The sequence below is a fragment of the Triturus cristatus genome, chromosome 8 (assembly GCF_964204655.1).
Source record: "Triturus cristatus chromosome 8, aTriCri1.1, whole genome shotgun sequence".
Lineage (NCBI taxonomy): Eukaryota > Metazoa > Chordata > Amphibia > Caudata > Salamandridae > Triturus > Triturus cristatus.
Genome location: NC_140591.1, coordinates 1492604302 through 1492626259, shown reverse-complemented (window position 1 = coordinate 1492626259; position 21958 = coordinate 1492604302). Strand labels below are relative to the sequence as shown.

Here is a 21958-nt window from a genome sequence, read left to right as displayed (position 1 = left end):
GGCCACACTCTCAAAGAGCCACACTTTGAGAGGTCCAAATAAGCATGCAGACAGATGATGGGGAGGAAGAGGAGAGTAAACCTCTCCCTGGCCTCCAGTACACCAAGTAGCACGATGGGTAGGTGGAAGGTGTGATCCTCTTCCCTACACTGCCCCCCAAGCCGCAGGATGACTGTCACCAGTTGGTTCAATTTGCCACAATGTTCTCTCTGACCTCAGATGATACTCAAAAACCAAAGGTGCCCTTGATACCACTGCCAGTGGTGGGGGTTCCCTTTGAAAGGGTAGGCGTGGACATAGTGGGTCCACTTGAACCTGCCACAGCATCAGGGAACAAATTCATTCTAGTGAGAGTGAATCATGCCACTAGGTACCCTGAAGCAATTCCCCTTAGGGCTACTACAGCTCCTGCAGTAGCCAAGGTCCTCATCGGTGTCTTCACCAGAGTAGGGTTTACTTAGGAGGTGGTTTCATACAGAGGTTCCAACTTCATGTCTGCTTACCTAAAACACATGTGGAAAGAGTGTAGAGTGCAGTACAAGTTTACTACACCCTACCACACACAAACCAATGGCCTTGATTAGGGATTCAACAAGACGTTGAAAGGCATGATTATGGGACTCCCTGTAAAAACTCAAAAGGAGATGGGATGTCCTCTTACCATGCCTGCTTTTCGCTTACAGAGAAGGGCCACAGAAGGGAGTAGGGTTTTACCCTTTGAAATTCCGTTTGGAAAGTCTGTGAGGGGACCACTCTGTCTTGTAAAAGAGGGTTGAGAGAAGCCTCTCTAAGAACCCAAACAAGATATTGAGGCCTTTGTGTTTGGCCTAAGGTCCAGATTGGCTGAGTACATTGAAAAGGCTTCCAAAAATCTTGAGGCCAGCCATGAGCTTCAGAAGAACTGGCATGACCAAAAGCTGCACTGGTTAAATTTCAACCTGGGCAAAAGGTGTGGGTTTTTGGAACCAGTGGCACCAAGGGTGCTCAAGGACAGATGGAGTGGCCCTTACCCTATCCTAGTGAAAAAAGAGTGAGGTCATCCACTTGGTTGACCAGGGCACAAGCAGGATACCCAATAGGGTTATCCATGTGAACCACCTAAAGCTCTACAATGACACTGCTGACATCACCATGCTGACGATGACTGATGAGGAACAGGAAGCAGAGAGTGAACCTCTCCCTGACCTGGTATCATACAGCCCACAAGATGTGTCAGTAGATGGAGTTGTCTTTTCAGACATCCTCTCTGCCCAACAGCAGACTGACAGCAAGCATGTCTTGCAACAGTATGCTAAGCTGTTTTCCTTGTCCCCTGGTCTAACAAATTGGTGAACCTATTATGTGGACACTGGTGACAGTGCAGCTGTCAAAAACAAAATCTATTGACAGTCAGACCAAGTCAAGGAAAGCACCAGAGCTGAAGTCAGCAAGATGCTGGAGTTAGGGGTTATTGAACCCTCTGAGATCCCCTGGGCCACCCCATTGGTTCTAATCCCCAAACCTCATCCACAGGGTGGATAGAGAGAAATGGGGTTCTGTGTGGACTATAGAGGGCTCAACTCTGTCACCAAGACAGATGCTCACTCTATCCCAAGAGCAGATGAGTTGATAGACAATTGGGTGCACACACTTTTCTAAGTACCTTTTACTTAACTGCAGGGTACTGGCAAATTTGCATGGTCCTTGGAGCAAAAGAGAAAACAGCATTCTCCACACCTGATGGGCATTATCAGTTCACTGTTATGCCCTTTGATTTAAAGAATGCCCCTGCCACCTTCCAGAGGTTGGTGAATCAAGTCCTTTCTGCGTTAGAGTCCTTTAGTGGAGGTTATATTGATAATATTACATTCTTTAGTTCCACCTGGCAGGATCACCTGATCCACCTTGGGAAGGTTCTAAAAGCCCTGCAAACTGCAGGCCTAACTACCAAGGCATCCAAATGCCAGATAGGGCAGGGAACTGTGGTGTACTTGGGCCTACTTGTTGGTGGAGGCCAGGTACAACCCTTACGGTCCAAGATCCAGGCTCAAATAGAGAGTAAGGTTCTATCTAGCTTTAACCTCTGCCTACCTCTGGGATCACCTGGACTATCTACACACTATACCTCATTTTGGTATAGTATATATAAAGTCAGTTTCCTACACTAGGGACGTATAAGGGTACCCCATTACCCAATTTGGAGTATACCTAAGTGCATGTCAATACACTTTAGGGAGAAAGCAGATAGACTGGGGTCGTGATTAGCAGGCTCCCAGTCAGACTAGTAAAAAACAGAGTAAGATCAAGCAAAAAGTGGGGGTAACCACAAGAAGCAGATCCTACTTTCCTACATACCCCATGTGTTATAATCCTCTATCTGGAGAGTTATCCCCATGGCCAAGCAGATTGTAATCATTCTGTGTTTTTCTTGTGGGCTGGTGTGTGTAAATACTGCCTCTAGCCGTGTTATTTTTTTGAGCTAACCAGAATGGCATCTGTTCACGCTTAGTGTGCATCTTACCCATGACAGCGCATAATGTTTGTGGCGTTATTTTAGTTGCGGATGTTTGAATTGATCCTGTTAGTATAGCTGTGGCTGGCTGAAGTGTGAGTGTTCTCAAGACAAACTGTGTCATGTTTCTGAAAATTCTTATTGGTTCTTTATGAAGTGTACTTAAGTCTCCTACTGGTATTGTGTCAATTATAGGATGTGATTTATAGGCCGCTAGTACTAGCAATGTTGCTCCGTCTCTACCGAGCAGACTGAGTCTTACTTTATCTCTTGTATGGTGAAGGGCACCTTTAAACCAGTTTATATGCTCCTGGTAGGTGAGCAGAACTTCAATGTCCTCATACGGACAGTATTCATTTGGTATATCATCCTCCAAATAATAATGGAATGTATTTGTTTGTGTATTTGCTAGTGGGAATTTCACCCATGAATAGAATAACTCTGCTCTATATGATTCCTGACCTCAATCATTAAGGTTATTGGCCCACACCTAGCTGATAAACGATATACTGCTAATTTTAGGGTGATGGAATTTCTAACATTCTCAGGAATTTGTATTGCAGCTTCCTCTTCCTCATCTTGGACTGTCATATGTACTGCATGCACAACATCTTCCTGCTCAGTCATTGTTCTCAATAAGAAGAGTTTTTCAAGGAAACTTTGATAAGATTTTAAGCACAATAGGAACAATGTGTCTTTCAAGCTTGATTAACCAACAACTGATACATAGGATTTACCTACTCAGCTGCTGTGGATTTTTGTTCCCTCCCACTCCAGATGTCTCTGGGGAAATATGAGTAGGGGTCTCTGAGAATAGCACAACTGAACTACTCAGATTTGACCATTAAATAAGTACCCAATCAACGTTGGCTGTGCCAAGTCATGTAGTTCCTATAAAACCTATATAGGATCTGCACATTTAGACAATATACAGTGTAGGATTGGTGCCAGACTGAATCGAGACACCCCCACTGGGTGTGTTACCTGTATACCACCTAGCTCACAGTGCCCCTAGAAATCCCTCTTACCAAGGAGAGAATAGTTCTTGGAATCTAATGAACATGACACCCCTGATCTCACAGGACCATAGAAACAGTGCAATATTTTTCACTCAGTTACTTGTGCTTACTTTGTTTCAGAGAGATACACAGAATGAACAATATGGGCATTTTTCAATAAACATTTATTGAACAGTCATCATTCTAGTGTAAAATAGGTGTGCTGAAACAACCACTAGACAGAAACTGATATAATTGATTAGAAGCACTAGGAAAGTAAAAGGATGGTAGATTTCTACTGTTAAGCTAAAATCATGAATACAGGCAGGTATATAAAATACGGATGTATGACATTACAATGCGGGTTTTTACAACGCGTGCAGTTACATCGCATGCGTTACAACGCATGCGATGTTACAACGCTATGCCATTACAACGCAAGTCTTTACATCGACTTGCGCTAGATGGCGTGCTAACATTAAAAAAGTGTAATTTACTATTCCAACTCCAGTCCACTTAACAGTAGGGAAGGTGTTGGGATAGTAAACTACACTATTTGTAATGTTAGCACGCCATCTAGCGCAAGTCGATGTAAAGACTTGCGTTGTAATGGCATAGCGTTGTAACATCGCATGCGTTGTAACGCATGCGATGTAACTGCACTGCGTGGTAAAAACCGCGTTGTAATGGCTGTTCCCCATAAAATACATGACAGTAAAATGCTTACTCCTACAATGCAATCCTAACTAGATGTACCTAAGTGTACCTAGCATGTATGTAGGTGTTAAGCCAGGATTCCCTCTATGATAAAGTGAGAGACTGTGGGACCCAGTCTTGGTCTCGAGTTGGACACCCCACAAGAGATGGTAGACCACTGCGAGCTGGAGTATGTGCATGCAGAAGCCTCAGCACCTCCTGTCAGTGTGTCGGCATGGATGTCCTAGTTCTCTTCGTCCTATCTCAGCAAGATGTGATATTTATATACCCTGCGGTGCCCCCAGGGGTTCTACCCTGCTGTGCCATTGTCGGACTTAGGATGATGTCGGGAATTAACATTATACATAGTTATTATGCAGGAGATGGTAGTCCTGCTGAGATTCCAAGTATACTCATGCATAATGAATGAAGCTTTTACTAGGGAAAATCCAGCATTCTGTGTGAAGTGTCGTATCTAGTTAAAAGGTCAGTCCCCAAGAACCGTTATGTGTGTAATGTAGGGAAGAATATAGGTGAAAGGTTAGGATGTTTCCTGAGCCTATATTGTGGTACCTGACTAGGGACTGACTAGTAAATCAAATGACCAATTATGGAATCACCAATCCATAACAATAATTTACAACAGGAGAACTTGCACTTTAACACTGAACAGCAGTGAGAAAGTGCGCAGAGATACTAATGTTATAATTAGTGTAAATTGTTGTTATGGATTGGTGATTCCATAATTGGTTATATAATTTCCTAGTCAGTCTCTAGTACAGTGCACTGTGTGTGCCAAGGGCCTGTACATGTAATGCTGCTAGTGGGCTTTCAGCACTGGTTGTGCCACCCATACAAGCAGCCCTTCAAAGTTAACTCAGATCTGCCACTGCAGGGTCAGCATGTAGTTTGTAATTGTGCTGAATCTACGTATCCAGCACTGAGTTACAAAAGTATCGTTAAAAAAAGTAACTTACCTGTAACTTACTGAAAAAGACTCTTCATTTCAATGTACTGTATTTGCTAAGTATTGCAACCTATTGCATCCCCTGTAAATCTAACAAGGTGCAAGGTCTATTGCATTTTCTAACTGTTCTACATTTAACATCTTATTACTGTAAAGTATTTAATGCTTACCTGTGCAAAGCTTGATTGTTTCTAAAAATAAAACAACAGTATATTTGTTATACAAAAACATTTGGCCTAGAGTTCAATTCTTTGAGTGTGTGAATTCATTTGCTGACTGAGTGTGTACATCAAATGTTTAACATTGTCCTCTGATACTGCCTTACTGCTTGACCACTCTACCACAAATAGAGAGTAAGGTTCCATCTACATTTAACCTCTGCCTACCTCTGGGGTCACCTGGACTCTATAAAGGCAATACCTCAATTTGGTGTAGCATATATAGAGCCAATTTCCAATATTTTTGGTTCAGTGGTGGCATATTCAATTTGCATTTGTTGGAATACTTGGTTACCACCAGATCACATGACAGAAATCTTAAGTTGCATTTAGAATCCAGATTTTTCAAATTGGCATTTTTACAAAACAACTAAAAGTCTTTTTAGGGCCTTGCTTAAGTCCCTTTAGAATTTTAGAAAAAAACGTCACTGTAGTCAAGGGCAGAGGGGTTGGAACCTTTTTGTTAGAATGTCTCAAAAACAGAACCCAGCTATTAGTGAAGATAAACATAATGACATACAGGACATGGTTATGGAGCGTGATCTCACCCCTTACCTTCACTTGTCTTTCAAGGAAGTAATGTCCTTATGTAAAATTAAAAATATACCAATGGGCCCACATCCAACCAAATAAAAGCTCCAGGAGCTGTTGGCTGAGTATTCAAAGGCCCACCCCTCTGAAAATGGTGATGACCAGTTAGAGGGAGAAGGAGGTGAGGAGGATGGAGAAAGGTGTCCACCTCCACCATTTCCTGGGGAAGAATGGAACCCTGTTCCCTTACTTCCAAGAATCTGAGGAGGGTGATGATATCACTAAATGGTTCACAGCCTTTGAGAGGGCTTGTGATATGAGAAAGGTGAAGAAAGCTCTCTGGGACCACTCCTGTGGGAACTTTTCTATGGTAAATGCATAGACAGACTCCTGGCCCTTTCTGGGCCAGATGCGTCTTATGACCTCATGAAGAGAACTCTTATTGTGAGGGATTTATACTCACAACTGAGGAGTGCAGAATTAGATTCAGGGGGGCTCATAAAACCCAAAACCAGTCCTGGATTGATTTTATCGACTACTCAGTAAAGACACTAGATGGTTGGTTAACTGGACATAATGTGCATGACTTTACTGGAATTTACAACTTGTTTATGAAGGAACATATTTTAAGTAATTGCACGAATGAAAAGTTACATCTGCATTTGGTAGACCTAGGTCTAATTTCTCCCCAAGAATTGGGAAAGAAGGCAGGCCACTGTGTCAAGACTCGAGTGACTTAGTGATCCACTGGGGTGACTAAAAGAAAGGGGTTACAAAACCTCCCCACAGGAAAGGTGGTGAGAATCCCAAGATAGAAAGTCTGAGTCTTCTAAAGGGCCCATTAAAGCTGCACAGGGGGGTGGGTCCCAAAACTCTTCCCAATCTAGTCCTAGATACAGGGGGAAGAACTTTGATCCTGCAAAGGTCTGGTGTAACAACTGTACAAAGTTGGGACACGTAACTGGAGACAATGCTTACCCTAGCAATAAAGGCCCCTTGTCCTACAGCTACAGCTACTCCTGGTGTAGCAAGTTTCTAGATGGGATCAACAGTGTGCCTAGAGAAAAGCAGGTTGCACAATGAAGCAGTACTAGTTTCAGAGGGGGAAGTTGAGTTTGGCACTGTAACTGTGTGGTAAAAATGTACTTACAATACCCTTGGATTAATGGAACTAGGATAGAGGCTCTAAGGAAGCCAGTGTCACTGTGTTGAAAGACACACTGGTTTCCCCAGAGCAATACTTCATTGGGCGTTCTTACTAGGCCTGGGCTAAAATTCTGTTCCGCTCGCAAAAATTGCGATAATTTGACATTTTCGCACTCCGCAGAGAGCGCGAAAATGTCAAAATTTCCGCAATCCGCATCTTACCGGAAATTGTTTTCTTGCTCGCGCTGTAAAAAAATTATTCTCGCGTGCGCGCGATCGCTTTACCTGAATCCCCGCATTCGTCGACAAGTTTTCCCGATCCAGTCGCGTTCTCCACGAGATGTTGTATTGTTGGTAGCCATTTGCGCTGTCTCGCGACAGTTCACGCCCGCATTAACGTAATTTGTTGCGCGATCACATCATTCGTCGCGCGATCACGTCTTTCTTCTCGCGATCATGCACCGCGAGAGTATGAGATGATTGAGATCTTGCGCCCGTTAGCAACCGAATGGGTAAGTTGGCGAGCCGCGATCATGGAGAAAATACCGCGAAGGGGCGGGAAAAAAACTTCCGCGTCTTCGCGATATTTCCACGTGTTTCCGGAGATTTTTAACATTTTCGCGATAGTTGGCGAAAGTGAATTTCGCAGATTCCGCCCACCCTAGTTCTTACCCAGTCACCAATGCTGAGAGTGTTACCACTAACCATGCTATGGCAATGGTGACACTCAACTGGGGGAGGTGGAGGGTTCCTGGCCTGCAAAAGGTAGTGGTTTCTCCAAAGCTATCAGCTGCATGTCTTCTTGGCAATGACCTGGAAACCTCAGCCTGGGCTGAGGTTGAACTAAAAACCGATACAGCAATGCTGGTTATCCCTGAATTGGTGTGTGTAAAAACAAGAGCACAGAGCAAAAGGCAGGCTGAAAAAGAAGGGCTGGAGGCTAAAAGTATGGCCCAACCTCCCCAGGGAAAAGGGGAACCAGCTTCTGTTCAGCAAAAGGATCAGGATCACTCTCCTCAGGAACAGGACTTGGACACCCCAGAGGGAACTGAACCTATGTAGCTTAACCCATACCAGGCTCAACTCTTGGGCCCAGGGGTACCCTCTAGAGAAGAGCTGTGTCAGGTACAGCAGGACTGCCCTACTCTTGAAAAACTGAGGCAGCAAGCTGTTTTAGAAGCAAAGGGAGATGTCAGTGGTACCCACAGAGCTTGTTGGGAAGAGGGATTACTGTACACTGAGGCAAGAAACCCCAATCCTTGAGCCACCAGGAGAGTGGTAGTGCCACAGAAGTACAGGGAGTTCCTCCTAACTTTAGCTCAGTACATTCCCTAGCTAGACATCTGGGCCAAACCAAGACGTGGGAAAGGCTAGTTAGCCACTTTTACTGGCCCCAGATGCTGCAAAAGGTGAAGGAGTTTGTCAGCTCCTGTATTACCTGTCAAGCCAGTGGCAAGAAAGGTGGCCATCCAAAGGAACCCCTGATACCCCTGCCTGTGGTAGGGGTTCTCTTTGAATGTGTAGGCATGGACATAGTGGGTCCACTTAAACCTGCCACAGCATCAGGGAACAAATTCACTCTAGTGGTAGTAGATCATGCCACTAGGTACCCTGAAGCAATTCCCCTTAGGACTAATACAGCTCTTGCAGTAGCCAAGGCCCTCATTGGTGTCTTCACCAGAGTAGGGTTTCCTAAGGAGGTGGTTTCAGACAGAGGTTCCAACTTCATGTCTTCTTACCTACAACACTTCTGGAAAGAGAGTGGAGGGCAGTACAAGTTTACTACACCCTACTACCCACAAATCAATGGCCTTGTTGAGAGATTCAACAAGACATTGAAAGGCATGATTATGGGACTCCCTGAAAAATTCAAAAGGAGGTAGGATGTCCTCTTTAGATGCCTGCTTTTCGCTAACTGAGAAGTGCCACAGAAGGAAGTAGGGTTTTCCCCCTTTGAACTTCTGTTTGGCCAACCTGTAAGGGGACCACTCTGTGTTGTAAAAGAGGGTTAGGAGAAGCCTCTCTAAAGACCCAATCAAGATATTGTAGACTGTCTGCTTGGCCTTAGGTCCAGAATGGCTGAGTACATGGAAAAGGCATCCAAAAATCTTGAGGCCAGCAAAAAGAGCTTCAGAAGCACTGGTATGACCAAAAAGATGCAATGGTTTAAATTCAACCTTGGCAAAAGGTGTGGGTTTTGGAGCCAGTGGTACCAAGGGCACTCAAGGAAAGATGGAGTTGCTCTTACCCTATCTCAGAGAAAAAGTGTGAGGTCACCCACTTGGTTGACCAGGGCACAAGCAGGACACCCAATAGGGTTATCCATGTGAACCGCCTAAAGCTCTACAAAGACAGGGCTAAAATCACCATGCTGACGATGACTGATGAGGAACAGGAAGCAGAGAGTGAACCTCTCCGTGACCTCCACTCATACAGACCAAATGATGGGCGAGTAGATGGAGTTGTCTTTTCAGACACCCTCTCTGCCCAACAGCAGACTGACAGCAAGCAAGTCTTGCAACACTATGCTAAGCTATTTTCCTTATCCCCTGGTCTGACAAACTGGTGTACCTATGATGTAGACACTGGTGACAGTGCACCTGTCAAAAACAAAATCTATTGACAGTCAGACCTCGTCAAGGAAAGCACCATAGCTGAAGTCAGCAAGATGCTGGAGTTAGGGGCTATTGAACCCTCCGAGATCCCCTGGGCCAGCCCAGTGGTTCTAATCCCCAAACCTCATCCACAGGGTGGATATAGAGAAATGAGGTCCTGTGTGGACTATAGAAGGCTCAACTCTGTCACTAAGACAGATGCTCACCCTATCCCAAGAGCAGATGAGTTGATAGACAAATTAGGTGCACACACATTTCTAAGTACCTTTGACTTAACTGCAGGGTACTGGCAAATTGGCATGGTTCCTGGAGCAAAAGAGAAAACAGTATTCTCCACACCTGATGGGCATTATCAGTTCACTGTTATGCCCTTTGATTTAAAGAATGCCCCTGCTACCTTCCAGAGGTTGTTGAATAAAGTCCTTGCTGTGTTAGAGTCCTATAGTGGAGTTTATATTGATAATATTACTTTCTTTAGTTCTACCTGGCAGGATCACCGGATCCACCTTGGGAAGGTTCTAAAAGCCCTGCAAACTGCAGGCCTAACTACCAAGGCATCCAAATGCCAGATAGGGCAGGGAACTGTGGTGTACTTGGGCCGCCTTGATGGTAGAGGTGAGGTACAATCCTTACAGTCCAAGATCCAGGCTCAAATAGAGAGTAATGTTCTATCTAGCTTTAACCTCTGCCTACCTCTGGGGTCACCTGATCTACATATACACTATACCTCATTTTGGTGTAGTATATATAAAATCAGTTTCCTACACTAGGGACGTATAAGGGTACCCCATTACCCAATGTGGAGTGTACCTAAGTGTATGTCAATACACTTTAGGGAGAAAGCAGATAGACTGGGATCGTGATTAGCAGGCTCCCAGTCAGACAAGTAAAAAAGAGAGTAACATCAAGAAAAAAGTGGGGGTAACCACAAGAAGCAGGACTTACTTTCCTACATACCCCAAGTGTTATAATCCTCTATCTGGAGAGTTAATCCCATGGGCAAACAGATTGTAATCATTCTGTGTTTTTCTTGTGGGCTGGTGTGTGGAAATACTGCCTCTAGCTGTTTTATTTGTTTGAGCTAACCAGAATGGCATCTGTCCACGTTTAGTGTGCATCTTACCCATGACAGCGCGTAATGTTTGTGGTGTTATTTTAGTTGGGGATGTTTGAATTGATCCTGTTAGTATAGCCGTGGCTGGTTGAAGTGTAAGTGTTCTCATCACAAACTGTTACAACAAACAAATGATGGACGGAATGCTGACAATGCAGACATTCTCCCCCAGTCAAGAGATCTGGGTTAAATCCATCGTTCTTTTGCCCACTACGCCACCCCAGTTCAGACAGGGCCATATGCAAATCAGTCTTGACCCTGTGCCTCATGGGAACAGTCCAGCCCGAACTGCCAAGCCATGTCTTCCCTGGACCGGAATCAAGCATCCTAGGACCGGTTTCTGGCTATCAGCCGTCATCAGCCAGGATAGCTTGACTCCCGTGGCGTAGTGAGCACGGGACCCACGTCTGGGCATACCCATCCCACTTAGGGCGAAAAGCGTTACAACAAACAAATGATGGACGGAATGCTGACAATGCAGACATTCTCCCCCAGTCAAGAGATCTGGGTTAAATCCATCGTTCTTTTGCCCACTACGCCACCCCAGTTCAGACATGGCCATATGCAAATCAGTCTTGACCCTGTGCCTCATGGGAACAGTCCAGCCCGAACTGCCAAGCCATGTCTTCCCTGGACCGGAATCAAGCATCCTAGGACCGGTTTCTGGCTTTCAGCCATCATCAGCCAGGATAGCTTGACTCCAGTGGCGTAGTGAGCACGGGACCCACGTCTGGGCATACCCATCCCACTTAGGGCGAAAAGCGTTACAACAAACAAATGATGGACGGAATGCTGACAATGCAGACATTCTCCCCCAGTCAAGAGATCTGGGTTAAATCCATTGTTCTTTTGCCCACTACGCCACCCCAGTTCAGACATGGCCATATGCAAATCAGTCTTGACCCTGTGGCTCATGGGAACAGTCCAGCCCGAACTGCCAAGCCATGTCTTCCCTGGACCGGAATCAAGCATCCTAGGACCGGTTTCTGGCTATCAGCCGTCATCAGCCAGGATAGCTTGACTCCAGTGGCGTAGTGAGCACGGGACCCACATCTGGGCATACCCATCCCACTTAGGGCGAAAAGCGTTACAACAAACAAATGATGGACGGAATGCTGACAATGCAGACATTCTCCCCCAGTCAAGAGATCTGGGTTAAATCCATCGTTCTTTTGCCCACTACGCCACCTCAGTTCAGACATGGCCATATGCAAATCAGTCTTGACCCTGTGCCTCATGGGAACAGTCCAGCCCGAACTGCCAAGCCATGTCTTCCCTGGACCGGAATCAAGCATCCTAGGACCGGTTTCTGGCTATCAGCCGTCATCAGTCAGGATAGCTTGACTCCAGTGGCGTAGTGAGCACAGGACCCACGTCTGGGCATACCCATCCCACTTAGGGCGAAAAGCGTTACAACAAACAAATGATGGTCGGAATGCTGACAATGCAGACATTCTCCCCCAGTCAAGAGATCTGGGTTAAATCCATCGTTCTTTTGCCCACTACGCCTCCCAGTTCAGACATTGCCATATGCAAATCAGTCTTGAGCCTGTACCTCATGGGAACAGTCCAGCCCGAACTGCCAAGCCATGTCTTCCCTGGACCGGAATCAAGCATCCTAGGACCGGTTTCTGGCTATCAGCCGTCATCAGCCAGGATAGCTTGACTCCAGTGGCGTAGTGAGCACGGGACCCACGTCTGGGCATACCCATCCCACTTAGGGCGAAAAGCGTTACAACAAACAAATGATGGACGGAATGCTGACAATGCAGACATTCTCCCCCAGTCACTTTGCCACTGGATTCAAGCAAGCCTGGCTGAAGACGGCTGAAATGCCAGAAACCGGTCTTAGGAAGCTTGTTTCCGGTCCAGGGAAGGCATGGCTTGGCAGTTCGGGCTGGACTGTTCCCATGAGGCACAGGGTCAGACTGATTTGCATATGGCCATGTCTGAACTGGGGTGGCAGAGTGGGCTAAAGAACGGTGATGGATCAAACCCAGATCTGTTGACTGGGTGTGAGTGTTTGATTGGTTTTGATGCTCCGTCCATCACCACTCCCTTTTGTGCCGCTTTGTTCGCCATAAGTTGGCAGGGTATGCTCAGACGTGAGTCCCTTGCTCACTTTGCCACTGGATTCAAGCAAGCCTGGCTGAAGACGGCTGAAATGCCAGAAACCGGTCTTAGGAAGCTTGTTTCCGGTCCAGGGAAGGCATGGCTTGGCAGTTCGGGCTGGACTGTTCCCATGAGGCACAGGGTCAGACTGATTTGCATATGGCCATGTTTGAACTGGGGTGGCAGAGTGGGCTAAAGAACGGTGATGGATCAAACCCAGATCTGTTGACTGGGTGTGAGTGTTTGATTGGTTTTGATGCTCCGTCCATCACCACTCCCTTTTGTACCGCTTTGTTCGCCATAAGTTGGCAGGGTATGCTCAGACGTGAGTCCCTTGCTCACTTTGCCACTGGATTCAAGCAAGCCTGGCTGAAGACGGCTGAAATGCCAGAAACCGGTCTTAGGAAGCTTGTTTCCGGTCCAGGGAAGGCCTGGCTTGGCAGTTGGACTGGACTGTTCCCATGAGGCACAGGGTCAGACTGATTTGCATATGGCCATGTTTGAACTGGGGTGGCAGAGTGGGCTAAAGAACGGTGATGGATCAAACCCAGATCTGTTGACTGGGTGTGAGTGTTTGATTGGTTTTGATGCTCCGTCCATCACCACTCCCTTTTGTACCGCTTTGTTTGCCATAAGTTGGCAGGGTATGCTCAGACGTGAGTCCCTTGCTCACTTTGCCACTGGTTTCAAGCAAGCCTGGCTGAAGACGGCTGAAATGCCAGAAACCGGTCTTAGGAAGCTTGTTTCCGGTCCAGGGAAGGCATGGCTTGGCAGTTCGGGCTGGACTGTTCCCATGAGGCACAGGGTCAGACTGATTTGTATATGGCCATGTCTGAACTGGGGTGGCAGAGTGGGCTAAAGAACGGTAATGGATCAAACCCAGATCTGTTGACTGGGTGTGAGTGTTTGATTGGTTTTGATGCTCCGTCCATCACCACTCCCTTTTGTACCGCTTTGTTCGCCATAAGTTGGCAGGGTATGCTCAGACGTGAGTCCCTTGCTCCTTTTGCCACTGGATTCAAGCAAGCCTGGCTGAAGACGGCTGAAATGCCAGAAACCGGTCTTAGGAAGCTTGTTTCCAGTACAGGGAAGGCATGGCTTGGCAGTTCGGGCTGGACTGTTCCCATGAGGCACAGGGTCAGACTGATTTGCATATGGCCATGTCTGAACTGGGGTGGCAGAGTGGGCTAAAGAACGGTGATGGATCAAACCCAGATCTGTTGACTGGGTGTGAGTGTTTGATTGGTTTTGATGCTCCGTCCATCACCACTCCCCTTTGTACCACTTTGTTCGCCATAAGTTGGCAGGGTATGCTCAGACGTGAGTCCCTTGCTCACTTTGCCACTGGATTCAAGCAAGCCTGGCTGAAGATGGCAGAAATGCCAGAAACCGGTCTAAGGAAGCTTGTTTCCGGTCCAGGGAAGGCATGGCTTGGCAGTTCGGGCTGGACTGTTCCCATGAGGCACAGGGTCAGACTGATTTGCATATGGCCATGTCTGAACTGGGGTGGCAGAGTGGGCTAAAGAACGGTGATGGATCAAACCCAGATCTGTTGACTGGGTGTGAGTGTTTGATTGGTTTTGATGCTCCGTCCATCACCACTCCCTTTTGTACCGCTTTGTTCGCCATAAGTTGGCAGGGAATGCTCAGACGTGAGTCCCTTGCTCACTTTGCCACTGGATTCAAGCAAGCCTGGCTGAAGACGGCTGAAATGCCAGAAACCGGTCTTAGGAAGCTTGTTTCCGGTCCAGGGAAGGCATGGCTTGGCAGTTCGGGCTGGACTGTTCCCATGAGGCACAGGGTCAGACTGATTTGCATATGGCCATGTCTGAACTGGGGTGGCAGAGTGGGCTAAAGAACGGTGATGGATCAAACCCAGATCTGTTGACTGGGTGTGAGTGTTTGATTGGCTTTGATGCTCCGTCCATCACCACTCCCTTTTGTACCGCTTTGTTCGCCATAAGTTGGCAGGGTATGCTCAGACGTGAGTCCCTTGCTCACTTTGCCACTGGATTCAAGCAAGCCTGGCTGAAGACAGCTGAAATGCCAGAAACCGGTCTTAGGAAGCTTGTTTCCGGTCAAGGGAAGGCATGGCTTGGCAGTTCGGGCTGGACTGTTCCCATGAGGCACAGGGTCAGACTGATTTGCATATGGCCATGTCTGAACTGGGGTGGCAGAGTGGGCAAAAGAACGGTGATGGATCAAACCCAGATCTGTTGACTGGGTGTGAGTGTTTGATTGGCTTTGATGCTCCGTCCATCATCGCTCCCTTTTGTACCGCTTTGTTCGCCATAAGTTGGCAGGGTATGCTCAGACGTGAGTCCCTTGCTCACTTTGCCACTGGATTCAAGCAAGCCTGGCTGAAGACGGCTGAAATGCCAGAAACCGGTCTTAGGAAGCTTGTTTCTGGTCCAGGGAAGGCATGGCTTAGCAGTTCGGGCTGGACTGTTCCCATGAGGCACAGGGTCAGACTGATTTGCATATGGCCATGTCTGAACTGGGGTGGCAGAGTGGGCTAAAGAACGGTGATGCATCAAACCCAGATCTGTTGACAGGGTGTGAGTGTTTGATTGGTTTTGATGCTCCGTCCATCACCACTCCCTTTTGTACCGCTTTGTTCGCCATAAGTTGGCAGGGTATGCTCAGACGTGAGTCCCTTGCTCACTTTGCCACTGGATTCAAGCAAGCCTGGCTGAAGACGGCTGAAATGCCAGAAACCGGTCTTAGGAAGCTTGTTTCCGGTCCAGGGAAGGCATGGCTTGGCAGTTCGTGCTGGACTGTTCCCATGAGGCACAGGGTCAGACTGATTTGCATATGGCCATGTCTGAACTGGGGTGGCAGAGTGGGCTAAAGAACGGTGATGGATCAAACCCAGATCTGTTGACTGGGTGTGAGTGTTTGATTGGTTTTGATGTTCCGTCCATCACCACTCCCTTTTGTACCGCTTTGTTCGCCATAAGTTGGCAGGGTATGCTCAGACGTGAGTCCCTTGCTCACTTTCCCACTGGATTCAAGCAAGCCTGGCTGAAGACGGCTGAAATGCCAGAAACCGGTCTTAGGAAGCTTGTTTCCGGTCCAGGGAAGGCATGGCTTGGCAGTTCGGGCTGGACTGTTCCCGTGAGGCACAGGGTCAGACTGATTTGCATATGGCCATGTCTAAACTGGGGTGGCAGAGTGGGCTAAAGAACGGTGATGGATCAAACCCAGATCTGTTGACTGGGTGTGAGTGTTTGATTGGTTTTTATGCTCCGTCCATCACCACTCCCTTTTGTACCGCTTTGTTCGCCATAAGTTGGCAGGGTATGCTCAGACGTGAGTCCCTTGCTCACTTTGCCACTGGATTCAAGCAAGCCTGGCTGAAGACGGCTGAAATGCCAGAAACCGGTCTTAGGAAGCTTGTTTCCGGTCCAGGGAAGGCATGGCTTGGCAGTTCGGGCTGGACTGTTCCCATGAGGCACAGGGTCAGACTGATTTGCATATGGCCATGTCTGAACTGGGGTGGCAGAGTGGGCTAAAGAACGGTGATGGATCAAACCCAGATCTGTTGACTGGGTGTGAGTGTTTGATTGGTTTTGATGCTCCGTCCATCACCACTCCCTTTTGTACCGCTTTGTTCGCCATAAGTTGGCAGGGTATGCTCAGACGTGAGTCCCTTGTTCACTTTGCCACTGGATTCAAGCAAGCCTGGCTGAAGACGGCTGAAATGCCAGAAACCGGTCTTAGGAAGCTTGTTTCCGGTTCAGAGAAGGCATGGCTTGGCAGTTCGGGCTGGACTGTTCCCATGAGGCACAGGGTCAGACTGATTTGCATATGGCCATGTCTGAACTGGGGTGGCAGAGTGGGCTAAAGAATGGTGATGGATCAAACCCAGATCTGTTGACTGGGTGTGAGTGTTTGATTGGTTTTGATGCTCCGTCCATCACTACTCCCTTTTGTACCACTTTGTTCGCCATAAGTTGGCAGGGTATGCTCAGACGTGAGTCCCTTGCTCACTTTGCCACTGGATTCAAGCAAGCCTGGCTGAAGACGGCTGAAATGCCAGAAACCGGTCTTAGGAAGCTTGTTTCCGGTCCAGGGAAGGCATGGCTTGGCGGTTCGGGCTGGACTGTTCCCATGAGGCACAGGGTCTGACTGATTTGCATATGGCCATGTCTGAACTGGGGTGGCAGAGTGGGCTAAAGAACGGTGATGGATCAAACCCAGATCTGTTGACTGGGTGTGAGTGTTTGATTGGTTTTGATGCTCCATCCATCACCACTCCCTTTTGTACCACTTTGTTCGCCATAAGTTGGCAGGGTATGCTCAGACGTGAGTCCCTTGCTCACTTTGCCACTGGATTCAAGCAAGCCTGGCTGAAGACGGCTGAAATGCCAGAAACCGGTCTTAGGAAGCTTGTTTCTGGTCCAGGGAAGGCATGGCTTGGCAGTTCGGGCTGGACTGTTCCCATGAGGCACAGGGTCAGACTGATTTGCATATGGCCATGTCTGAACTGGGGTGGCAGAGTGGGCTAAAGAACGGTGATGGATCAAACCCAGATCTGTTGACTGGGTGTGAGTGTTTGATTGGTTTTGATGCTCCGTCCATCACCACTCCCTTTTGTACCGCTTTGTTCGCCATAACTTGGCAGGGTATGCTCAGACGTGAGTCCCTTGCTCACTTTGCCACTGGATTCAAGCAAGCCTGGCTGAAGACGGCTGAAATGCCAGGAACCGGTCTTAGGAAGCTTGTTTCTGGTCCAGGGAAGGCATGGCTTGGCAGTTCGGGCTGGACTGTTCCCATGAGGCACAGGGTCAGACTGATTTGCATATGGCCATGTCTGAACTGGGGTGGCAGAGTGGGCTAAAGAACGGTGATGGATCAAACCCAGATCTGTTGACTGGGTGTGAGTGTTTGATTGGTTTTGATGCTCCGTCCATCACCACTCCCTTTTGTACCGCTTTGTTCGCCATAAGTTGGCAGGGTATGCTCAGACGTGAGTCCCTTGCTCACTTTGCCACTGGATTCAAGCAAGCCTGGCTGAAGACGGCTGAAATGCCAGAAACCGGTCTTAGGAAGCTTGTTTCCGGTCCAGGGAAGGCATGGCTTGGCGGTTCGGGCTGGACTGTTCCCATGAGGCACAGGGTCAGACTGATTTGCATATGGCCATGTCTGAACTGGGGTGGCAGAGTGGGCTAATGAACGGTGATGGATCAAACCCAGATCTGTTGACTGGGTGTGAGTGTTTGATTGGTTTTGATGCTCCGTCCATCACCACTCCCTTTTGTACCGCTCATCACAAATTGTGTCATGTTTCTGTAAATTCTTATTGGTCCTTTATGAAGAGACTTAAGTCTCCTGCTGGCATTGTGTCAATTTCAGGATGTGATTTATAGGCTGCTAGTACTGACAATGTTGCTCCGTCTCTTCCAAGCAGGCTGAGTCTTACTTTATCTCTTGTATGGAGAAGGGCACCTTTAAACCAGTTTATATGCTCCTGGTAGGTGAGCGGAACTTCAATGTCCTCATACAGACAGTATTTGTTTGGTATATCATCTTCCAAATAATAATGGAATGTATTTGTTTGTGCATTTGCTAGTGGGAATTTCACCCATGAATAGAATAATGTTGTATATGATTCCTGACCTCAATCATTAAGGTTACTGGCCCACTCCTAGCTGATAAACGATATACTGCTAATTTTAGGGTGATGGAATTTCTAACATTCTCAGGAAATTGTATTGCAGCTTCCTCTTCCTCATCTTGGACTGTCATATGTACTGCACGCACAACATCTTCCTGCTCAGTCATTTTTATTAATAAGAAGAGTTTTTCAAGGAATCTTTGATAAGGTTTTAAGCACAATAGAAACAACATGTCTTTCAAGCTTGATTAACCAACAGCCGAAACATAGGATTTACCCGCTCAGCTGCTGTCGATTTTTGTTCCCTCTCACTCCAGATGTCTCTGGGGAAATATGAGTAGGGGTCTCTGAGAATAGCACAACTGAACTACTCAGATTTGACCATTAAATAAGTACCCAACCAACGTTGGCTGCGCAATGTCATATAGGTCCTATAAAACCTATATAGGATCTGCATATTTAGATAATATACACTGTAGGATTGGTGCCAGACTGAATCAAGACACCCCCACTGGGTATGTTACCTGTATACCACCTAGCTCACAGTGCCACTAGAAATCCCTCTTACCAAGGAGAGAATAGTTCTTGGAATCTAATGAACGGGGCACCCCTGATCTCATAGGACCATGGAAACGGTGCAATACTTTTCACTCAGTTACTCGTGCTTACTTTGTTTCAGAGAGATACACACAATATGGACATTTTTCAATAAACATTTATTGAACAGTCGTCATTCTAGTGTAAAATAGGTGTGCTGAAACAACCACAGAATTGATTAGAAGCACTAGGAAAGTAAAAGGATGGTAGATTTCTACTGTTAAGATAAAATCATGAATACAGGCAGGTATATAAAATACATGACAGAAAAATGCTTACCCCTACAATGCAATCCTAACTAGATGTACCTAAGTGTACCTAGCATGTATGTAGGTGTTAAGCCAGGAATCCCTCTATGGTAAAGTCAACCCCATTACCTGACTTGAGAGACTGTGGGACCCAGTCTTGGCCTCGAGTTGGACACCCCACAAGGGATGGTAGACCACTGCGAGCTGGAGTATGTGCATGCAGAAGCCTCAGCACCTCGTGGCAGTGTGTCAGCATGGATGTCCTAGTTCTCCTCTTCCTATCTCAGCAAGATGTGATGTTTATATACCCTAAGGTGCCCCCAGGGGTTCTACCTTGCTGTGCCATTGTCGGACTTAGGATGATGTCGTGAATTAACTTTATACATAGTTATTATGCAGTAGATGGTAGTCCTGCTGAGGTTCCAAGTACACTCATGCATAATGTATGAAGCTTTTACTAGGGAAAATCCAGCATTCTGTGTGAAGTGTCGTATCTAGTTAAAAGGTCAGTCCCCAAGAACCGTTATGTGTATAATGTAGGGATGAATAAAGGTGAAAGGTTAAGATGTTTCCTGAGCCTATATTGTGGTACCTGACTAGGGACTTACTAGTAAATCAAATGACCAATCATGGAATCACCAATCCATAAAAATAATTTACAACAGGAGAACTTGCACTTTAACACTGAACAGCAGTGAGAAAGTGCGTAGAGACACTAATGTTATAATTAGTGTAAATTGTTGTTATGGATTGGTGATTCCATAATTGGTTATTTGATTTCCTAGTCAGTCTCTAGTACAGTGCACTGTGTGTGCCAAGGGCCTGTACATGTAATGCTGCTAGTGGGCTTGCAGCACTGGTTGTGCCACCCATACAAGCAACCCTTCAAAGTTAACTCAGATCTGCCACTGCAGGGTCTGCATGTAGTTTGTAACTGTGCTGAATCTACGTATCCAGCACCGAGTTACAAAAGTAACGTAAAAAAAGTAACTTACCTGTAATTTGCTGAAAAAGACTCTTCATTTCAATGTACTGTATTTGCTAAGTATTGCAAACTATTGCATCTCCTGTAAATCAAACAAAGTGCATGTTCTATTGCATTTGCTAACTGTTCTACATTTCGCATCGTATTACTGTAAAGTATTTAATGCTTACCTGTGCCAGGCTTGATTGTTTCTAAAAATAAAACAACAGTATATTTTTTATACAAAAACATTTGGCCTAGAGTTCAATTCTTTGAGTGTGTTTATTCATTTGCTGACTGAGTGTGTACATCAAATGTTTAACATTGTCCTCTGATACTGCCTTACTGCTTGACCACTCTACCACAAATAGAGAGTAAGGTTCCATCTACATTTAACCTGGGGTCACCTGGACTCTTTAAAGGAAATGCCTCAATTTGGTGTAGCATATATAGTGCCAGTTTCCAATATTGGTGGATCAGTGGTGGGATATACAATTTGCATTTGTTGGACTACTTGGTTAACACCAGATCACATGACAGAACTCTTAAATTGCATTTAGAATTCAGATTTTTTCAAATTGCCATTTTTACAAAACAACTAAAAGTCTTTTTAGGGCCTTGCTTAAGTCCCTTTAGAATTTTAGAAAATAAAAACGTCACTGTAGTCAAGGGCAGAGGGGTTAGAACCTTTTTGTTAGAATGTCTCAAAAACAGAACCCAGCTATTAGTGAAGATAACCATAATGACATACAGGACATTGTTGTGGAGTTTGATCTCACCCCTTACCTTCACTTGTCTTTCAAGGAAGTAGGGTCCTTATGTAAAATTACAAATATACCAATGGGCCCATATCCAACCAAACAAAGCTCCAGGAGATGTTGGCTGAGTATTCAAAGGCCCACCCCTCTGAAAATGGTGATGACCAGTCACAGGGAGAAGGAGGTGAGGAGGATGGAGAAAGGTGTCCACCTCCACCGTTTCCTATGGAAGAATGGAACCCTGTTCCCTTACTTCCAAGAATCTGAGGAGGGTGATGATATCACTAAATGGTTCACAGCCTTTGAGAGGGCTTGTGACATGAGAAAGGTGAAGAAACCTCTCTGGGACCACTCCTGTGTGAACTGTTCTCTGGTAAGTGCAGAGACAGACTCCTGACCCTTTCTCTGCCAGATGCTGCGTCTTATGACCTCATGAAGAGAACTCTGATTGAGGGATTTGTACTCCCAACTAAGGAGTGCAAAATTAGATCCAGCGGGGTCTCATAAAACCCAAAACCAGTCCTTGATTGATTTTATCGACTACTCAGTAAAGACACTAGATGGTTGGTTAACTGGACAAAATGTGCATGACTTTACTGGAATTTACAACTTGTTTATGAAGGAACATATTTTAAGTACCTGCACAAATGAAACGTTACATCTGCATTTGGTAGACCTAGGTCTAATTTCTCCCCAAGTATTGGGAAAGAAGGCAGACCACTGGGTCAAGACTAGAGGGACTTAGTCATCCACTGGGGTGACCAAAAGAAAGGGGTTACAAAACCACCCCACGGGAAAGGTGGTGAGAATCCCAAGATAGAAAGTCTGAGTCTTCTAAAGGGCCCATTAAAGCTGCACAGGGGGGTGGGTCCCAAAACTCTTC

General features: G+C 46.4%; 1 long non-coding RNA gene across 1 annotated transcript in view; it reads right to left on the bottom strand.

The window, feature by feature from the left end:
* The window catches only part of LOC146806004 (uncharacterized), a 192181-nt gene extending 171650 nt beyond the window's left edge, over positions 1 to 20531 (bottom strand). Inside the window, exons 1-2 of the long non-coding RNA XR_014967952.1 lie at positions 20509 to 20531; positions 5323 to 5343 (exon numbers count right to left, since the gene is read on the bottom strand). This is a non-coding gene — a long non-coding RNA (uncharacterized LOC146806004). The remainder of the gene's footprint in view (positions 1 to 5322; positions 5344 to 20508) is intronic.
* Positions 20532 to 21958: the final 1427 nt, after the last annotated feature.